This window comes from Diplotaxodon limnothrissa, linkage group LG8, assembly GCF_057381915.1.
Source record: "Diplotaxodon limnothrissa isolate DT_005_m linkage group LG8, D_limnothrissa_male_GT1.1, whole genome shotgun sequence".
NCBI lineage: Eukaryota > Metazoa > Chordata > Actinopteri > Cichliformes > Cichlidae > Diplotaxodon > Diplotaxodon limnothrissa.
Window position 1 is genome coordinate 25,250,558 of NC_140603.1, and position 22,616 is coordinate 25,273,173.

A 22,616-nucleotide genomic window follows, 5' to 3' on the forward strand; every position below is an offset into this window, starting at 1 on the left:
ATTTTAGATCCATGCAGCCAAACATGCACATGAAGACAGATCACATGCTTCTATGAGCTGATAGCTCGTACTAAAGCAGTCAGCAAAATGACACACTGGCACCACTCCTCCTAAACTCTTTAATCTATGATGTGCTCATTTGATGTAGGGTGGGTGCAACCATTTGCAGTGCTAGCTAACAAATCTAATATATTAGATCCCCAGACTACGTCAGAGCGCAGTTAGATTAGAGCTGCTGTCTGTTTATCCGTGCGGATGAACAAAGCTTGATAATAGCTCTGCTAATTAACTCCAGACTACATAGAAGGAGTTGAGAGCTGTTTCCTGGCTAATCACAAAACAAATATACCCGTTCTCTACAGCATCATCGCCACCTCTATCCTGCTCTTCTCCTCGCCCTGCCATCTAGACAGCATGTTTACTTAGTCAGGATGGTATCTTTTACCAAAGGAGGACGAGACCTTTAGCTCGATCGGCTAATATCTGCTCATCTGTTGAAAACCCCAAGATTCTTCAACAATTGTGGTAATAAATCTCTCTCCGGGGCAGAGGCGGAGCCAGACATTTGAAACACCTGGGGCTTAGCCCAAAGAGTAGTATGCATGTGGGATTTTTTTTTTTTTTTTTTTTTTTGGGGGGGGGGGGGGGGGGGGGGGTAGAAATGACTGAAAGATTAATAGGCTCTGTTCAAAAAAGAATGACTTCATATAGGGAAAAATATATATCACATGTGCAGGACACCTTAAACTAGTTTTTTAATTAAGCAGCAAGGCAGAACAAGGTCAGGGCTGTATCAAGACACGAGGACTAAACCCCAATTCGACCAGACCCAGAACTGATCCAGAATTAAAACAGGACTACAACAGTTCAAAATCAGGACTACTGAGGACTTAACCAAGACATAACCAGAATCAGAACTAGATGATAGCACTAAAAATCATCATAGACCTGCACTACACTTATTTTTTAATTCTACCAAAGTACACTATTTAGATTGAGAAAAGTTTATATAATTATTTAGCCTTGTTGTGCAAACAAGCCTGCAGAACTTAATAAATACAGAATTTGAAAAATAACAAACCTAAAAAGAAACATTAGGTATGAGATACATGAGGACCTATGATACGGTGATACCTTTGGTAAACAACCATTTGACTAACATGTGTGTCTCACCTGCTCTTGTTCATCTCTGTTCTGTCCTCGTTCTCCTCTCTCTCCCTCTTTGTGCTGACAATCATCAAATATACAGTTGAAACCAGATATTTACTCTTCAGATAAAAACACTTTTTTAATTGTAACATCAAATCAGACTAAATGTTTATTTTTTTAGATTGATAAATATAAAAAACATATTTGTTAACTTTAAGAGTAAAGAGAGAAACTATCTGTATTTCTTAATAGCAAATGGCACCAAATTGTATTCAAACTGAGCCACACTTATGGAGCTCCACAGTTCTTTTTCTGGTGTATAAGCATCCACAGGTGTGCCACCAGTTTACTCACATGGACTCTACTAACCTATCAGAAGCTTCTTCAGCTCAGAATGGAATCGTCTGGAGTTTTCTTATTAATTAACAATAAACTTAGTGTATATGTACTCCTTAATATGATGAAAGTGATAATAAATAGACAGCTGTCTCTCTTTATTCTGACATTTAACTAATTCAAAATATATTTCAATATTTATCTAAAACAAAAATTTACTCTAAATTGATGTTGTACAGTAAAAATGTTTTGTTTTCTCCCTAAAGTGTAAATATCTGGTTACAAATGTGAATATCCTGCTGTGTACTGAAATCCCTCTTGTTTTGCATAGAAATATACTGAACAACATACAAAGCATAATATATAAAATAACATTTACCTGAGTTTTTTCTTTGAAAGAACCCTCTAATGTCCATTCTTATGTTTCAGTACATAACTGAAACCGAATTAGTCGGGGAGGGTAAGAACTGAAAATATGAAATAAACACACGTAAGCTAAGACTCTAAAAAAAATAGCATTTGTTCGGCTTTTCATTTCGCCATTTGTTGATTCACTTGAAGAGCAAGTAACGTAATATTGGTCAAGTGATCAGTTTCATATCAATCTTTCGTGATTCACCGTCATATTTACATTATTTGTACGGTACGAATGATTTGCTTTGGTACCTGGTCAAACTTAAGCTCTCCTTAGTATGGCTGGCTCCGTCTCTCCAACAGCGCACTCACGGGCAGCAGCTGCCCCGCCCCCTCGCTCAGTCGCTTAGTGCCTGAGCTTGGATCATACCAATATCAGGGGGGGATTCACGCACAGTCGTAAATTCCCACAGTGTGCACTATGTGCTTCGAATATTGTGTGTACTTTTTGTTTTATACAGTTGTCAGCCAGGCATCTAACTATGAAAAAATTACACTCCAAAATACCCCGGGCTTCTGACAAAACAACCCGGGCTTAAGCCCCGTAAGCCACCCCCACGCTCCGCCCCTGCTCCGGGGCCAGCTGGGAATCAATCTGAAAGTGTGCAAGTAAGAAGACAGGAAGACAGATAGTGAGAGTGAGGAGGTGAGCATAGAAGAGGAGAATTAGGAAGTTCTAAAGGCGTGAATGACAAAACATTTTATTTTTTATGTTTTTATTGGCAAACAAAGTAAGGACAACCTGGAGACTCTGTTAGTAACTCCTAAATCCTGTGATTGCCAGGCTCCCCTTATTACACATGAGTCAGATGGTCCAATTACAAGCTGCTGAAATTCTGGCGTCACTCTGTTCTCTGAGTAACTACAAAGTACTGGATCACTATCAATGATATTTTGAACATTAGTCATCAAGTCCGGGGAAGTCAGAATGACTGCAGTGTCCATCTTAATAAAAACAGATGCTTTCCCACATCCTTCTGTTAAATTTCCCTCCTTCTTTTACAGCTTTTTATTTAATTTCATTTTAATTTCATTTTGTTTTTGCAACTATCATCTTTATACTTCTTTCCACTTTTTACATGTTGACGTTTCTTCCCCTTTCCCTCTGTTCCTTGTGAGAGTGTGTGCCCAGTGCTCAGGCTCTGGGGTAAATAGCTGGAAAACATTCAGACATTAATCAGACTGTCGCCAGACAGAGCTGACATCACAGGCCTAGCAGGATAAACACCCGCATGCATGGACACAACCGTGTAAACATATAGGACACATACAGACACGGGTAATTTTTTTTTCCTTTCAAGTACAGCCCGACCTTTTTTCTTAGTTTGATAAACAGTCTGGAGTGGGACACTAATTGGCGCACACACTGTACCAGGCAAGTACACAGAGGTGTACACATATACACGTTAGCTAGGATGAATTCACTGCTTGGAGGGGGATAGTAAACAGAGGTGAGCCCATGCTTATGACCTAACAGAGTTTCTAAAAGGAAAACATGAAGCTGGCTGGTTTTGGGATTTATTGCAAATTTGGGCATTTTTGGTTTTACGGATCACTATGCTTTTTCAGTCACCAACTGTAACATTTTGCGGCATCATACTCTAACCTTCCACTTTTTTAGTCACAATGAGGTGGCAGGTCAACTCCAGAGTATATGGTGGACCATAGGCAGCACCTCTCCAAGAGACACATCGTCAGTTGACAAAGTGAAGCATGTGGATTTTAAGAAGCGTGTACAAATAACATCTTCTTCTATATTAATAATTTTTACAGTGACAGTGCAATTTTGTTCTATTGTCTTTATCCAAAGTTTAAATGAGCCCAACGGTTGTGTTAAGACAAACAGGCTTTAATGATTTTTATTTTATCTTTTATGATCGCTGTCTAACTGATCCAGGCAACTTAAAGCTACAGAAAACACCTGAAACTGAAAATGTTTACCCTTCAGCTAATGCCAGCTTAACAATTAACCAGGTAATATATAATGTCTTTATTTAATTTAACAGTAATTTAAGAGTAAAGTACCTATGTTTCTTGAAAAATTGCACTGATCATTGATCTTTGGATGTTGGCTGCCTCTTTTTCCTTGCTCTGTCAAGATAAAGCTGCTTCAGCAGTGTTGAGCTACAGACTTTGGGGAGGTCAATCCATGAGTGACAGTGTGTTTATACATGTATCCAGGTATACTATTACTGTAATGTGTTTTGATCATGTTGAAAAATGAAGTCGCCAATCAGACACTTTCCAGAACTGCTGACTGAAAGCAGCCCCAAACCATGACAGAGCTTCCACCGTGTTTTACTTGACCACTTCTGTACGCAGACAACTATTTGAATTTGGATTCATGACTCCATAAGTTCAGTGTCATCAGCCTTTCTTTCTCTTTCTTAAGAAGGACTTCTTGGCAGCTGCTTTTGCATTGAGACCATTTCTCATGAGGCTTTAGCAAACAGTAGATGACTCATTTGAAGGGCCAGATGCATCTGTCAGCTAGATGTCCATCCCCATTTCTTGAGAAAATGACTGCCAGACACTGTTCACCTGCTGCAGATATATTTTAAACTGCCACTGCTTCTATTATTGTCCACTTCTCCAGTTTCCTATTTTTTTAAGGAAAAGATGGACACCATGCTGTGATATGTCAAGTTTTTGACTAATAGCTTTTTGAGAGTCACGGTGTTTGTGCAAAAATACAGTTTCCTGCCTGCCAAACTGTGTTATCATTATGCATTTTATGCTACAAGCTCCAAGTGACAAAGTGCCTAAAGACAACATTCACCAAGTTTAAATAGTAAGTGCCTGAAAATCGTCAGGTACAAGAAATGGACTGAAAATGAATAAAAGTGTCCAATGTCCAAAGAAAAACTTTAAAAGACCGCTTAAAAAACTTACAAGAAAATCTGGCCTTTTTGAAGCGAAATATAAAGAAATAAGAAGTGGCCCAAGACTTTTGCACATTGTTTTATAAATCATGTATTAGATTCCATTAACTATGGGAGTGCCTGATGATCTTCTCTGCAGTCCATTGGTGACTCTAGTTAAATTTTGTATAACTCAAAAGTTATTGTTTTTACACAAACATAAAAAAAAAAATCGCTTGGCTAAACTTTTACCACCAGTCTCTACATCTTAATCATTCAAAGATCAAAACGTGTTGGCAACCAACAGGTAAAAATACGTTTTTATTTAAAAATTACTGCATGACATCCAAATTTGGATCTCTCTAAATTCTCTAGAATAAACACACATCTGTGACTGAAAGGGAGACCAAAACAGAGATACCCAGACACACAGATGTTATAACAGAGGGTGTCAGACGGTTGATTTTTGTTAAAGGCAGCACTGAACAAAGAAGATTTCGTTGAACCCCCTCCTCCCCGACACATACGTCGAGCTTGGGGATTATTACATATCAGTTATAGAACGGAAGATTGAGGGAGCAGACATGCACCTCGCCTCGCACCTCCCAATCCCCAGCGGACGCAAGATGAGGGGTCCCGCTCTGGAGACAAGGAGCGCTACAGAGCTACAAAGGTTTTGCTATATCCACCCCCCCAGTTCTTTATACACCTATCCAGGCACAAAAACACACAAATACCCCAAGTAAGAACACCAGAATCTAGTATAGCAAACATGAGCTAGTATAAATGCAAAAAAGGTAAAATTCCAGGTAGAGGTAATTCTCTTATTTGTTGGCAATCTGCATAAAATATATAGTTCAGGGTTTAGACATTCAGGTCTGAGAATGTGTAGCTTTGTGTGTGAGAGAACGTGACTGAGGGTGCTGTGTAATGTCTTAAAAGCAGCCTTAAGAAACTGACATAGAGTTAAATATATGCATACTGTAGTGTGTATCATACAGAGGCATGCTAAATGAAGACGACATGTAGACATTTGTAATTCTCCAGCAGTGTGCCAAACTAAGGAGCGGAAACCACAAAAGCCCTTTCAGTGAGGTGATACACATTTTAGAGTATAATTGCTGAGATACCCGGTACACGGTCCCTAGCTGTAGCTCTCATTCTCAGTGTGTGTTTTCAGATCTGCAATCATTTACTTAGCAGAACAGACATGTCAATTACATGGGAAATACCTTCGGTATGAGAGTACTATCACGTAGTGGATTTGTGGGAATCAAACGTTTTTATTCAATTTGGGTCAATTTTCACCTATTTAAAAAGTAAAATTGCTGTCGTTTCATTTGCTAACTTGTATCCAAATGCTCTACTGAATAGACATTGTACATTACAGTTTATGTTGATATAGGAAATGTATAGAGTTATAGAACTGAAGCATTTTAAATTTTAAAAATAAAACAATCTGGAGTCAAAACTCTAAAAATGTCAGACTTGGTTGATTTGGTTTCATTGTGTGGTAACCGTGTGTGCATTTTGATAACAGCAGTCCTGAGAGGATTTATTTTGTCAGATTACTTCACCTAAGAAAAAAGAAATCTAAAGACAAACTATACAAGCCAACGGTTGGACGCTGATCTCAATATTACTCCTTTGAATTTTGTGGAACAATAAAAGCTTTCACTGTTCTTCCACAAAAGTAGTGACACAGTGAAAGATGCAGAAAAAATATAAAACAGAAATTTGGCAAATTCTCGTTCGGATTATTTCGTATTAAACTGTGATATTTTTACTTGCCATATTATCAAAGTTGAAGGCACATGGAGTATGCATTTCAACAAATATGTTTTCTGTTGACACTGTTTTGGTTTCTCATCAATATTTGTCAATTCTGTTTGACTTCATTACAACTAGCAATCCCTATAATTTCAACCATACCTGTCAATAAAATATATTCATTATAGCACCTTCGATAAGTGCACGAATTATACAGTTTCAAGGAGAACATGATGAAGTGGTTGCTTGTTCTCTGGGAGTGAGTGATAAAATAGGACATAGATATATTGTGTTGGCAGCCTTTGGGTTTGGGGTTTTAATCCAATGCAGGCGGAACAGCCAGGTCCTCATAAGGGTTCTTTTCATGGAACTGGGAGGCCTAGTGCTTTTCGGGGCCTGGGGTGCAGGGACAAGCCACCCATCCCCCCCTCCCCTTCCTCCTTATACCCCCATCCAGACCCTAGTCATCCTCCTTCCACCCCTTTGTGGGGCTTTTCCACTTTGATTTCATGTTTGCCCATCTCATGGATCTGAGAAGGGGCGAGGAGAGGCATTCCACAAAAGACCCCATGAGACGCTGCCCCCTCCACTTCCTGCACACTCGCTGCACATATACATAATAACCAACATACTCAAACACGCAGTGTCTTATCTATATACGTATAGATAAATATGTGAATGAGCACGCATCACCAGAAATTCATTCGCTTTGCTTTCCACTTCCATCCAATGAGAGAAAAGTTTGTGCCAACTTACTACAAAAGGAGACTTCATTTGGCTTTGTTTTTAGTTTAAATGGTGCTTTGAATGATTGCACTCACGTGCAACTTACTGCTGCACATCTTCAAAAAAAAATATATGAAGAACCCTATAACCTCAAACCCGTCACAACTCCCTGGGAGATAATGAACCCAACAGACTACCAAACCATGCAGGGGTCCCCCCAGCTGTTTCTCTCCCTAGCAGACTGCGAACTAGTCCCTGACTGGAGGTCTCAGGGTGTTCCCCTGGGGAGCCCCAGAGTTCTGGGTGTTAGTGTTGCCACTGGGGTTTTATAGACTCCCTACTGAGAGCATCTCCTCAGAACTGACAATGGCAGGCATTTATCCCCAGGGTGACCGTGCTGACCCCCTAAACTCACTCCCCTAAATCCGCTGGCCATGGACTGGCGGCTCCTTTCAGGGAGGCTTTCACAAGGTCGAACAAAGCATCCTGGCCTATAAGCAAGCCTCCTCAGTAATGCATCACTTGCAAACATTGAGTTTAAATACTTGCCTGGAAATAGGTAAGCATGTGTCCTGACATAAATGCAGTAAAACTACCAATCAAGAGATTTAATGATATTTATTAAGAGCCATCGTTGTTACAGAAGTGATGATATAATGACTCTCTAAAATGAGAAAACCTGAGTGGAACAGTCAGCTGTGAGCTACAGTGAATTTGCAAAGACAACAAAAACACCTGCAGTCAATAGAAAACTGCACCGACACATGTGCACAAGGGAATAAATCTCTCAAAGACGGAATAAAAACATTTTCTATTTTCAGCCTCTGCTGCCTTTTCTCATCCTCTCTGCTCTTTTAATTCCTTCACCTTGTTCTCTCCTTTCAAACACATTCCCTCTTTTCAGCCTCACTTCCTTTCCCAGTTTGTATTGTTGTGGTTGTTTCTTCCCCTCATTCCTCCTCTCTCTTTCACTCAGCACTTTTAATTCCACCCCCTATTTTCTCCTATAGAGGTGCCATTTCAATTGGGGGATGTGTTTGTGTGTGTGTTTGTGTGTACGAAATCGTGTGTGTCGGAGTCTGCATTTGTGAAAGCGTCTGTGCGAGATGAGGGAGGGGCCAGAAAGAAAGAGGTTAATATATGTGTGTGTGCATATGCAAGAAACAGAGTGAGCGAGACTAAGATGTTTTTTTGCATGCGTGCCTCAGAGTGTATGTCAGCGCATGCACGCCTTTGTGCATGTGATGGAGATGCAGTAAAGAGGTTTAACCCTCTATTTTAGTTTATGCGCGTATCCTTTTGGGGACCCCTGCCTCAAGGAAGAAGCTTCCTTTTATTCTCTCTTTTTTTTCGCATTCCAATACATCCTATAGACCCTGTTAAATGTGAACAAAATAGGTTGAGTGCTCGACGTGAGTGATAGACGTCTCTGTTATTCAGCTTTTGCATTTGTTACTAAACGCTCCTAATGACTGACATGTTTCAGCTTTCAAAAAGAGAAGCAAATCCATTAGAGAAAAGAACATATAGAGGAAAAAATCTAACGAATTTGATAATGTCGGCAATATTATAAAAGAAAAGACGTCAAGATACCATTCCGCATAACTTGATATAGTTTCATTGTGGAGTGTTTTAAATTTCAGAAACCTGATTTCCATTGCTACAAAAAAACAAAAGCCTAGTATTAATAAAAATCAGCAATTGTTAGAATAAAATACCCCGGGGCAGCTTATGTGATTCAAAGCTGTGCGAAAGACAGAACTAAGCAGCTCTCGGATCAGCTATGTGATTTCACACACACACACACCAGGTGTATTTCAGTGGTTAGTCATAGATTTGACCTTTAACCTTTAGCATTAGTGCACTGTGACAAGCTAAAAGGAATTTCATTGCAATAAAAAGTTGCACAACAAGGGACATTTGGCTTTTATACTAAAGTAACAGGGAGTAGAGATCAGATCTGGTTTGTTTCAAAAGAGAGAGTCTTCCATTTTTTTCCCACTACTGGTTTCAGAAAGGTTGTTGAGACATAATATGCGGTTAGGTCAGACAAACCACAGTACATGCTACTCTAAACAACACACCACCAGGAAAACTAGCTTCCATATTACACATGACAGTAGGCACATGAGTGGTTGTAAGCAGAAGAATATGGCCCCAAAATGCAGATTTTTGACTGTGGGATGAATAAATTTTACATCCTTGGCAATTTTTTTTGTATTATAATGGCATCAAGATCTATTGCTACTTTGAAATTAGCCATAAACAAACAATGCATATGAAAAATATAGTCTTTATTGACAAAAGCCCTTTCAGGTGTGCAACTGCCCAGATCTAAGCTCTAGGAGTGTCCTGTTTATTGTCCATATGCACTGCTGTGGTTCTGTGCTCTAACCTGACCTGCAATAATGGATACACAAGGGGTCAGCTGTGCATGGAGTGTAGAATATGTGGAGCAGGTTGTTGAGTGAAGTCTCATTGGGTGCTGTAGGACAGAAGGTCTGTGGAGAGTCAAAGGGTTAAATTGGAACAGGTTGGCAAAAAGTGCACACATGCATGTGCCACAGTTGGTACTGAATTGCAGGAGCACAAAGTCAAAAGTGTCGGTCAATACTGACTAAGCATGTGTGGCTGGGTATTACCGCATGGCAAAAGGTCAGGGTTAAAAAGACTTGGCGGTTTAAACCCTGTGAAATCAAAAGTTTGCCTTTAAGGTTTAATCCAGGTTTCCTGCACATGCAAGCATGTGTCTCATATGGCCACAGAGGGTATAGCACGTGTACTATTCCATCAACCCATTTCAAGCATGCCTGTATTTGTGTGGGGAAGTTGAAGAATTTTAATGTTTGAGAAAAAAAGAGGAACCTGGTGGGTAGAGGGAATAGTTCAGCAAATGCACCACAAGGACATGCTGAGCATACAACAAAATGAATTATTTTCATCATTTAAATCAGTAGTGACAGTCGTTTTTTCCCCTCTATGGTCCAAACACGCGTTGATGCAGCAGGCCTCACACAATGGCCTGTGCTGCAGCACATATATCATCAAGTACCTGTTAACAGTGGCCTGGAATCTCACAGAGCTCCTGAGTGGAATTTTTGCATTTACAGTAATTTTCCACATTTCTCTCAACTGCACCACATGTTTCTAACAGAATCCCCAAGATGCTCAAGGTATTCTTATAAAACCATCCACCCTTCATGCCATTGACATTTCACACTAACCAGAAGCACAGAGGGTTGGCTCAAATGAGCTCTGAGCCAGTGCCTTTCTGTGCAAAGCTTTCAGTCTTGAGATGTGAGCCAACTTTTGAAAGAACATGTGGGAATGGGTGGAGGATCGTTTGTTTCTATTTCAGTGTCAATCTTCTTAATCTCATGTAAGAACAGAGTCTTCCACCTCTGACTTTTGTGTTTGAAAATGCACAATAATGAGGACCAGTTTCACAAGTGCCAATAAAATGATTATGAAGCTACCTGGACTCTAAAATCTTATCTCATAACATTGTTGATTCTTTAGAGCCTCAAATGGCCACAACAAATCATTTGCAAGCTATAGGCCAAAGCTATTTATTCTAATTAATCCTGTAAAGTATCAGGCTTGACACAGTTGAGATTTATACACAGATTCTGTAGAAGATTCCCATTAGTATGCCTAGCGAGTGTAGTGTTGCAGAGACCTGTTGACATGGTTGATGTTAACTAAAGTAAAACAAAGCACCGGTGTGAAAACTTATATTCTGTGTCCAGCGTTTTTGAGCTAATTTTTCAGGCTTTTTCTTGGAGACCATGCTTGATAAGATAGCTGCATATTGGTGATTTGTTTGCATCCTAAAGGGTTCACATCCAGATTAAACAGAGGAACATATATTATCCTGATCTGTTTGTTCATTTAGAGACTTTATTAAAACACATTATTTCAGTGCCTCATCCTGCTTTTGGTGTTGATTTGGTATTCCAGCAAATGTGCAGGCAATCAGATGACTGGAACAACGGCACAAGTTCTAAAACGTTTAGATATCACCCAACCAAACTGAACAACAGTAAATCAGTTTTCCCATCGTGCACTCCCATTTTAACCAAAGGACATCTCTTAGTGAGGTTTCTAACCATTATATCAGTTTTCTCATTGTTACTGTTAGCAGGGCTCATCCTGGGCCCAGTAGGCCTCAGGGCAATAATCTGGAAGAAACCCTGGCATGCATGAATCACTGACAGCTGTCATTTAATAGCCACTGATTTTGGTTATTTTGTGTGGAAATATTGCAAAAACACAATGCATGACTGATGCATGACACTCCTCTATCCTTGAAGTTGGATGGATGGGAATGTAAGTAAACTTCACTCTTGTCCCCTTGTGAATTCACATTTTCCCTGTGGCAATGGCACCCATGCGCATGCACACAGAATTAGACAGTCACTCTCTCTCTCTCACACACACACACACACACACCATGAAGGTTAGGGACTTTTTTTAGACATACTAATAACAGACTAACACTCTACACTCTGATCTTCAAAGCAGCTGAAGAGCAGAAGAGAATGCGGCCACTGAAAAGCCCACTGAGGGAGATTTTGGCACATTCGAACTCACTTAGCCTGTAAATGAACACTTTAATATTAACAATTCACAGTAAAGCTGCATGCAGTGTTAGGCTACAGCCAAATGACTTTGGCAAACATGAAGTCTGAGTGAGGGGAGTGAATTTACAAGCAAAGAACGCAATAAATAAAAACAGCTTTTACTGTGTCTTTTTAAAAGCTCATAAAAAAGAAGTTTCCTTTCCTAATTTTGAAGTGTGAACTTAATAGATTTACAGCTTTTGAAACCGTACTGGATGCCTTATTGCTTATCTTAAAGTGGTTTGCAGACTAATTTTCAAAAACGTGGATCTGAAAACAAATTTCAAACAGTGGAGTGAGTGTTTCATGGTTTACTGTTGCTGCCAAGCAGAAAAATTGCAATCCTTTCAGAAACTACTCTGTAGCATTCCTGGATGTTAACAAAACTTCATTGCCAGTTTATTCAGCTATGGGGAATGGTAGTACTCATTTAGCCTGAACCGAGCTCCAGATTGTTTACAACTGACATTATAAAGCTGTCTTCAATGTCAGTCTCACATTTCATATGCCATAGCAGATGATATAAATGCAACTGGAGCATCCCAAGTATTTTGGCAAGGCTGTATTTCCTTCAGGAAACAATGTCCGAACGAGCCCAGCTGCCACTCATGTGCCTGGGGTTTCCAGCGGGCCTGAAGGGGCAAAATCACTCAGAATACAAGAGCTTGATATGGGAGGATATACAGGAAATTATATAACATCATCAAATCTTTGACATTGTTCTAGATAAGTGCTTTAGACAGAAACAAAAATATATGACAGACTTGAAATGGTAAGACTTGAAAGACGGAAGGTCACAGAAGCAATGCCTAAAACTTCTGGATGGTGACTGAATCCATGCAAGTTGATCTATATGGATCAGTTCTCTCAGATACAAAATCATTATTATAAAATGTGTGCTTGTCACTTACCATGGTGGAGGTTATTCTTGCAGGATGAGCTGTTGGGTTTTTGGTTATGACACCCAACTCCACTGGCTTCCCATCCACTCCAGATATATATTTCAGGTTCTTGGTTCTCACTTAAAGTTCTCTGAATGGTCGAGCATCAGCATGCATCAAATAACTTTTGTTCTGTATGTCCCTAGCAGGTCCCGAAGGTCCTGTGACCAAGGCCTGTTGGCTGTGCACTGTACATCGCTGAAAACTAAAGGTGACAGAGCCTTCTCAACAGTAGCACCAGAACTCTGGAACTCTCTCCCCTTTAGTTTGAGGTCTGCAGACTCTGTTGAGCCGAATACTTACCTTTTTACAATTGCTTTCAATGAACTATTTTAATGTGCTGATGTGAAATGATATTTTTTGACTTATTTTGTTCAGCACAGTTTTACTTACATCCATAATGTAAGTAAAAGTGCTTTGAAATTTGTAATCTACAAGAAATCCATCATCTCATGTCTCAGTTACGCAGGCCTATAGACTCATCAGTGACCCTTTGACAACCGCCGGTTGCTAGAGAAAAATGTGTATTCCCTGACTGGATGGTTGAGTAGTTACTGGTGCTGACATTAGGTTAAAGTGTCGCACAAGTTTGCAAAGTTGGCATGAAAAATATAAATTTGTTTGCAAACACTTGCTAACTGCCGCCAAGACAGTGGAACTATAAAAAGTGTGATACACTTTCCCCTATGAAGTCAAAGTTATACTTTTGAAATGTGTTGGCTGCAGAAATAAGACACATCTTTTATACTGAAGGTGAACCCATTTCACCCGATGACAGTCAGCAACCACTCACCAACCAGTCAGGGAGTACAGCAACCTGTGGAAACCCGCCTGTGAGACTGAAGCTTTAATTGGCTGTCATATTGCTTAATAGTAGTGGTGCAACGGATTGCGGTTGATCCGTAATCCGAACCGATCCCACTCCACGGTTCGGGACGCATGTTATCCGAAGATTCGAAAAAGAAGGAAAAAAAGTATGTGTATGGTGCGCAATGTCAGTCTGTCAAGCGATAGTTATGGCCAGCGCTGGCGGTCCAAGTGGAGGAACAGAGAAGTTTGCTGCATTTAAGCAGCCCTTTGCTGCCCAATCCAACCGGGCTAAAGCTATTACAAAAGCTACTGGGGTGTTTAGGGGGGAAGCCGTATTCCCTTGTGCAAAACAAGGGGTTTAAACTATGATGAAGGTGCTTGAGCCACGCTATGATATCCCTTTGCGCGTCCACTTCAGTGACAAGAATGTACCCAGGCATGTATGAGCAGGAAAAGTTTAAAGTTATGGCTGAACTGTCCCTGGGATCTTCTGAAAGCTACGTGACCGTGACCGCTCATTATATCACAGCGGAGTGGTAGATACAAAGCCCTGTACTGCCCTATATTGCACCTTAATTTGTTTTTATATAATTACGTGGAATGAGTCTTGAGTTGAATGTTTTAAGAGGCAAAAAATACCTAAATAAGTTCACAAGTAAATGTTAAAATTTTGTCTTTTTTTCTTCTTTTGCTGATCTGAAAATTGATCCGATCCGTGACTTAAAGCCGTGATCTGATCTGAACCGTGAGATTTTTGATCCGTTGCACCATTACTTAATAGCCACTGCTTGGACAAAAAAGTTGCTGATGAGAGCACACACACGTGGGCACAAAGGCATTAGGTTGCCATTAAGTAAAGTAATGAGTCGTGCAGTTCTGGCAAATGCCTTTAAATCTGGATCAGGGTGAGTGTCCACTGCAGCTTCAGTCATGTCTGTTCCTGAATACCTCACTGCATCAACACTAAAATAAAAAAATAAATAAAAATCACAAACACAGCCTGTTTCCCAGAGGCAAAACAACCCATGCATTAACCACGGCTTAATTTCCCCTGCAACATTTATCGAGGAAACATGTGGGCCTAACAGAGATCTAGTTCGTTGATTACAGATTATTTCAGCGAACAACATCCTTCGATTCCAAGAGAAAGAATCTGTGAGTCATAAAAGGTGATAAAAGGCAAACAATAACAACCGGTGCCTGAAAACACAAACAATACATGGGAAGCTCTTTGTTCCCTGCAGGTTCCCTGTGCTAATGCAATAAAGTGCTCATTCGAGGCGAGCCATTTTGGAATCCTAACAGATTGGGATGTCAATAATGACTTTCAGCTTAATTTTGAGGCAGATCAAGTGAAACTGCTGAATCTGATTTCTGGGTGAGAATTTGATAGGAGGGCTAGCTGGGAGCATAAAACCACACTGGGTTTTAACCGCAGGCAGCTTTCAAGGAGCAAAACAGCAGAAGACACACAGCCTCAAAAGAAATCCTTGAGTACCAGCATCAATTACCACTATTAATGCACACATTACCCAGGCCCTCATTCTTTTTCTATGTGTGCTTCCTTGCACTCATACTAGTCGGGTGTACCACTGCACCCCAGGCTACACAGGAGAGTGTGTGTGTGTCTGTGCATGTGTGAGGAGAGAGAATATGCGTTTACTCCTGTATACTCGTGCCCATTTGTGTGTGTGTGTTGCTGGGTAATATATCATCTCAGCCTGAATAGACCCCCAAGCCAGAAGTTAATGAAGTGAAATGAGACTTATTAGCCAAAAACCTTTAAAGTCACTGACAGGCAACGTGGAGACATAAAGACAGCCTGAAATTATTAATGACAGTTGAAACATAGGTGCGTGAAGGGACTGAGAACAGAGGGATAGCCCACAAAATTTGCATTCTGTTGAAGGAAAAACAGATTAAAAAAATTAAGAAACCCAAACTTGAATGTGTCATTCCCTTAAAATTTTTCTCTCTTGCCAGGAAAAATATAAAAGTTCCAACATTTAATAATGCTCGTGAGTGTACCTCCATGATTTTAAAGCAAAGATTTACACTTGACCCTTATATGCTCTGCAGTGGATTCACAGAGCAGTTGAAACCATGTGATCCACAGGGTGCACAGTTCTCAATGGCTTTATTTTTTAGGTGAATGCGCGGCCTGGACAAGCCAAGTCAGGTAATGATCAGTCTAATTGGACAGGAATGACTACCTATCAGGCTGATTGCTGCCACTACTCATCATGCAATAGCAGCTCAGCAGGGGACCAGCTCTGTCTGACATGCAGCACATGACTACAGCTGTTGAAGGGGCGGCAGCGCCTGCTGCCAGGGGCTGTTCTGAGGTCAGCCAGCGAACAGGGGTGCATTTCTCATCACTGTCAGAGATTTGGAAACGGTCCTCACACTTTGGGCGAGGAAGCCCCTTGACCAAGAAACCAATGTGCCAGACTTGTGTAATTTATGTTCTCTTGTTAGAGACTTTGAAGGCTCACATGTAGCACAAGTGTTTCTGCTGTTGCCCCACTCGCTGAAGGCTAACAACAGATAGCAACAGATGTAGTTAAATTAAAAGATTGGGTTTCGCCTCCACTTCTCCACATATGCCACGATAGATCCAGTTCTTCAAAGATGCTTTGAAGCCTGATACATGTAGATGCCTTTGAAAGATCACAAAAAAGCAAAAGTGGTCACATTGGATCGTGATAACCCAACACTGTTTGTTGCTCCCTCTTTAGTTGTGACCTTGGGTTGACCCCACTGGTGTTTACTTAAGAAGCCATGAAGACTGAGTCACTTGTTTTGCTGAAGGCCAAAGACCTGAAGACCCAAAAGTACCTGGCAGCACCATATGCTAGTTAGCGTATGTTAACACTGTTGGTCGTGGTTTGCTTCATGAAGTCATGAATTGCTCAAATGGAAATTAAACTTGACAGCATCGTGCTTCTGATCAGAGGGGACACTGACGTAATGACCCATTCTAAACAAAGACAACTGTGTCAGAGAATTACAAAGTTTGGATTAGCTATGAGCTGCATCAGTTACGGTTAGCCTTTAAGAGAACAACATTCAGTTTAGCAATTAAGAGGTAGGATGGCCTTGATTTGGATTTGCTGGATGTAGCATTTTTCTCGCCCTTTCACTTTATATAAATCAGAAAACATGTTTAGTAATTGAATAAAGACTTTATGGCCTGTTATTTCTATTAAATGCAGGGAATGCATTAAAGATTGTGTGCAATATTTCCCTGCTCCATCTCTTCACATCTGCAGCTCTCTCAGACAGTAAAACCTACATTTTTGCACACAGCCTATTACAATAAATGATTCAGCTGCACTCACAACTAACTTCCTTAGATGCAAAATTTTGACTGAGATCTGACCTAGATTCAGGTCAGTCCTTCATTCTCCATTTCCCTCTCAAAATCTTCAGGAAGTAGAAGGGGCGATGTAAGCTAGGTGAAATGCAGTGTTTGTCGACTCACAAAACTACACGAGGCGAAGTGAAGAGTTGCCAGGAGGTAAGAATTGTATGATCAGAGCTGAATGGGAATATATGGATGGTGTGGTTCATCTGCTGGTCAGACTTAGCCCACAGTCATAAAAGCTTCTCTTTGATCATCTCACATTGTGGACTTAACTCTAAATCAGAGCTCTGGGACGCTTTGCCAGTGGTTAAAAACATCCAAATAGTTATTTTCTGTGTTCAGTTCCAGCTGTACTTTGTACTTGGGTATTATTCGACCTACTAGCATGCTGGAAGACTTTTGGTGTGATTTATCTTTATACAATTTGCAGTTATATCACAACATCAGAGCAGTTAGAAGGAAGAAACAATTAAGTGGTGTTGCTGATACCTATCCTTTAATCAGCAAGCCACCTATCTAAATTTCATTGAAGCTTTGTTGGTTTTTGCTACTCTGTTATAAACTGACAGTAACGACTAATCTTAAAACTTTAAAAGTTATGCTGAATCGACTTGGACAACTTTTTAATGCTACAAAGCAAACATGACAGTCTCTGCTATCTTCAGCCTGCAGTGCTGCTTCCAAACAGAAGATGGTTTCACACAATCACACCTTCCTCTAATGCTTGCCACTGCAAACTGTCTTACACTTATCAGAGAAGGCAGAAAGCAACAGAAGAAAGGACCTTTTAATGTCCGGTTGCGGGTCCATTTTTATGACTGTGTCGTCTCCGTCTCTCAGGCTTACTGCTGTCTACAGAGCAAATAGTGTGGTTGTCTGGATTTGGGTGGCAAAGGATTTGCTGTGGATGTGTGTGCTTGCTGGAAATGCGTGATAACTCATATAATTAAGGTTAATTCCAGTGCACTGGTTAATTAACAAGAGAAGGAACAGATTACTTTACTGATGCTGAAACAATCAATGGACAACGCAATTGAAAGTAAATTAATCAACAATGTTTTAGTAACACTTAACTCATTAAAGTCATTTATAAAGCAAATAGTGCATGCTCAAAGCTCTTTGGATCCAGCTTTAAAAAATATAATGAATATAATGAAATGACTCTATTAGTTGTTGAAAAACAAATGAGCACGCTGGAAAAAAAAACACACATTTAGGTTATTGAGCTGATTCATCAAAACAAGAGATTTTTTTTTTTTACTTTTAAAGCCTAACAAAACTGTGACTGTGGTGATGTTCTTGAGTTTTCAAGGGCAGGATTAGAAAGTAAAAACAAAAACAGTTAAATGTCAAAATGCCCTTGCAGACATGGGACGAATGAATAGTGGAGTCTGTTTCGGTCAGTGCATGCTTATGGGAGCATAGAAAAGGAAAAATGGTTGGTAGTCTGAAGACCTCTGGGACCAGGGACGCTGGAGATAAGCCACCTAGTATCAGCACCCGTAAGTCTGTCTGAGCGTCTTCATGTCAAACCACTAGGGTCCCCTGTACTGATAACCCCTAACAGGAAAAGAGCCTTTTATGTTGCCTGACTGAGCCTTTTACTATACCACACACACTCACACACACAGAGGGAGAGAGACAGACACACACACGCACGTGTTCATGCCATTTTATCCAAGAATAGAGGAAATTCACACCATGAATTCAATCACCACTGATTACTATTCCTAGAAGACACACAGGCTGACTGGATGAATTTGTAAAGAAAAAGAGCATACAAATAGGCAAGAGTATCTCAGTGGTGTGAAACAGCAGCTTTGAGGGATTGTGGCCCTGAGGCTGCAGGTCAAAGTTCTCCTGAGGTCAGCTGCAGCAAAATTGACTAGCGACAGAGAAAGGGAGGGAGAGCAGGAATCAGGGGCGATTGAGAATGATCGAGAGAGACAGGGAGACAAGCTCCAGAGCCACTGATACAGCTCCCAGGTCTCTTTGATCTATTACAGCGAGCTTCCTGAAGTAAACACAGGCTAATTGTCTGGGTCAGGTTGAGATGCTTATCTGCCTTTGCGTGTCTGTTACCTGCAGTGATCCGATACGTTTCTTCAGCAATCCAGAAGAGGCCAAGATTGTCAGACCAAATCAGATTCCTGGTGGTACTAATGGAAACACCCAACATTTCACTGCTTCAATCCACCATTCACCATTAAATGCATCAGCAAGTCTAGGCCAGCTTTGACCCTACACGTATCCATCGACCTTTTAATCCATCAAGCGTGCCTCAGAATTAATACAAAACTGATAAAGAACAAGTTAGAGAGGCTTTTAAAGCTCTTTGTAAGTCTGCCGGTAACTTATCTTTTAATTGTCTGGTTACTTTGTTTATTAAAGTGTGCTTTGTTCCTGAAGTTTTAATTTCACTTTAGAATCAAGCTTTTCTTCCACTGTGCTAGTACTTCTGCTTTTCAGGGCTATCCAATTTTGTTTAAACGTGTTTTATATGTATGTCCTATCCATCAGTGGGATGGTGCATCTTGGTCCACATGAGGTCTTTTGCCAATAGTGAACAGAGAAGAAAAGGGCCACGAAAATGAAGACAGATAGAAAATTAAGGCAGAAAGAGGAAGGCATGCATTTTCAGAGCTTTGAAGTTGACCTTTTGGTAGACAGGCAGTGGAGACAGGAAGCTAGGGATGACAATATCCTCCTTTTGAACTTCCTAGTATAAATATTGGTGGTGATGTTCTAATGTTGCTTTCCTTGTGATCCCATTCTAATACAGACCTTTCAGAAAGCCCTTTATGTGGATTCTGCTTCCTTTCTCTGCACCCTGAACCCACAGTTCAGACAACAGGGGTCTCAAGGGGGAAATAGCTCATCCAGTGATGACGCTACTCATTGCAAGCCTGATTGGGTTTAGTGATGCCTGGGGGGCCTATGGGCAGATAGTAAAGATATATAAATACACCATGGTTACTGAGGCTACTGGAGACACACATCAATGAACTGATGTTGGAAGGTCTGTTTTCATGCAGATGGATATAAGAATTTAGGGGAAGATTTTTTTTTCTTAAACAGTGTCTGAGATGTTTTCCTCGTCACTATATAATGCTTTTGTAAACCTATAGCATCTACCTTACCTGCTTCCATACACTCCATTCAATTCTGAATGAGGCAAAGGCAACAGCCCTGCACTGGGGGTGGGGTATGGGCAATAAAGAGCAATGGAAAAATCCAATGCAATTTAGGCAGACAAATTTATGTTTTGATGTGGTGTGTCTAAATCTGATTGATCTAAAATCCAATTGCACAGCCTTTATAAAAGCTTCTTTTATATAGATCTTTTTTTAAAAGAATCACACATGAAATCCTATTTACAACATCGCCATATTCCCAGCAGCCTATAGCAGAGCCAGTAAAAATACGTTAATAGTATTTTGTCTTTAAAATTGCTCTGTAGCTGCCACCCTGAAAGGAAGAAATCTGTTTTATGCAAAGATCACAAAGTGCAACAAAAACACATTGGTGGTCTGTTTGCAGATACACGTGTTTGTGTGCAAGAAGTGGTTTCATTTAAAAGCAATGCTTTGTATGCATGTATGTGAAACAGAGATACAGCCACCGCTGCTGGGCCGGTCTTCTATCTGGTAGCTGCATCACTCCACCTCAGGCGCAGGGCTCCACTCTGTCACTCAGGGTGACACATGGAGAAGCAGCCCCTTGCCCGTGGCGTACAGAAGGGATCGCCGTCCTGTCAGTGTCTGTCACTCTGGCTTTGTCCCCTGTCATACCCTGACGCTGGCAGGTTAAGAAAAAGGGGGGGGGGGGCCATCAGGGGACAGTGATAGATTGACAGGTGACAGGTGAAGCCAGGGCTACAGAGATCCAGACACTCATACATAACCCAGTGTGGTTCAATATGTTTGACTATGTGCTCGCATATACAACACAGCTGGAGCCAGCTTAATATACAAGGTAGAAACACACAAGTGGCATCAATGGCATTATTCCTAGCATCCTCCTCTGTCACACCGGAGCTCCTCTTTCATCTGTGAATCCTCTCTAAGGTCTTGCTCTTTTTCTTCCTGCCTGACACCTCCATCTTCAACATCTTTTGTTCAGTATATTCACTATCCCGCCACTGCACATATCCACTCCATCCCAAACTTCCCTCTCTGACTTTGTCTCCATATACAATTTATATACACAGTTAAAGAAAACAAAAAACAGCATGCAGGCATATCTTTTTTTGATCAAGTGTACCCAGCTGGGCTTCACATGTACCAACTGTAGTGATGCTGCCGATAGATCTAAGCAAGAACTGAAAGTGTGTGTATAGAGGGGTGTAGGCTTGGGATTATGTTACATTTTTCATGCAAGAAAAGGCAAACACTCCAAGACAGAAAGATTTATTTTTTTTTGCCTTTTTGCTGGCAGAATTACAGATGGATGTCTCTATTCTAAAATCAGTTTTATGAGACAAGTAATGTTGTTAAATAATTGCTGAGAAAATACACGGAGACATCAAATCATCTGAGTGCAACCGAATTGCAGCCAACATATGTGAACGTCCTAATATGGGACTGAATTTACAGCTCTCCTTGTTGCTCGATGGTCTTTTAACGGCCATTATGGCTGCAGCCTTTGCTCCCAAACCGAACATTAGTCCGTCACTGCAGCTCGAGTCTAAAGCTGATGCCAGAGGTTGCACCCAAATCATTGTATGTGACCTGAATCTCCCATTCCATTACCCAACACTCCCTGTGGAGACAGTAGAGGTCCCTCAACACCTGAACTCCGACCCCAGCCCTATCAACAGGAAGAGGATTTATAGGCACCCACACAGGCATTTGAACTGTCTCACCTTGTGTCTCATAGACGACATAGAGTCATGATGATGCCATAGTTTTGAGGTTTTTCTCTGAAATGTGATCTAATTCTTCATATCTGCAGTATTTCAAGAGGCAGTATTAGTCAGGGGGATGTTTGAAAAGCTCTCTTTCGTTTAAACATTTTAACCATCACCTCTCCCCCTCATGCTCTAGATAGATAGATAGATAGATAGATAGATAGATAGATAGATAGATAGATAGATAGATAGATAGATAGATAGATAGATAGATAGATAGATAGATAGATAGATAGATAGATAGATAGATAGATAGATAGATAGATAGATAGATAGATAGATAGATAGATAGATAGATAGATAGATAGATAGATAGATAGATAGATAGATAGATAGATAGATAGATAGATAGATAGATAGATAGATAGATAGATAGATAGATAGATAGATAGATAGATAGATAGATAGATAGATAGATAGATAGATAGATAGATAGATAGATAGATAGATAGATAGATAGATAGATAGATAGATAGATAGATATCTATTTATTTATTACACATAACATAACAGACAACTTGGAAAATAACCCATTTTTGATTGCGGTCCCCACCGGTCCGTGAGTCGCTTGGTACAACGAGAGTTCAGGCTTGGGTGAAATTCATGGTTTTCAGGGTTTTTATTGTTAACTTGGTTTCCCTGGGTCTTTTCCCGTGTTGTAGTTGTGTGTCTTATTTTGAAAAAAATATTTACGCATAGCGACCAGAGCAT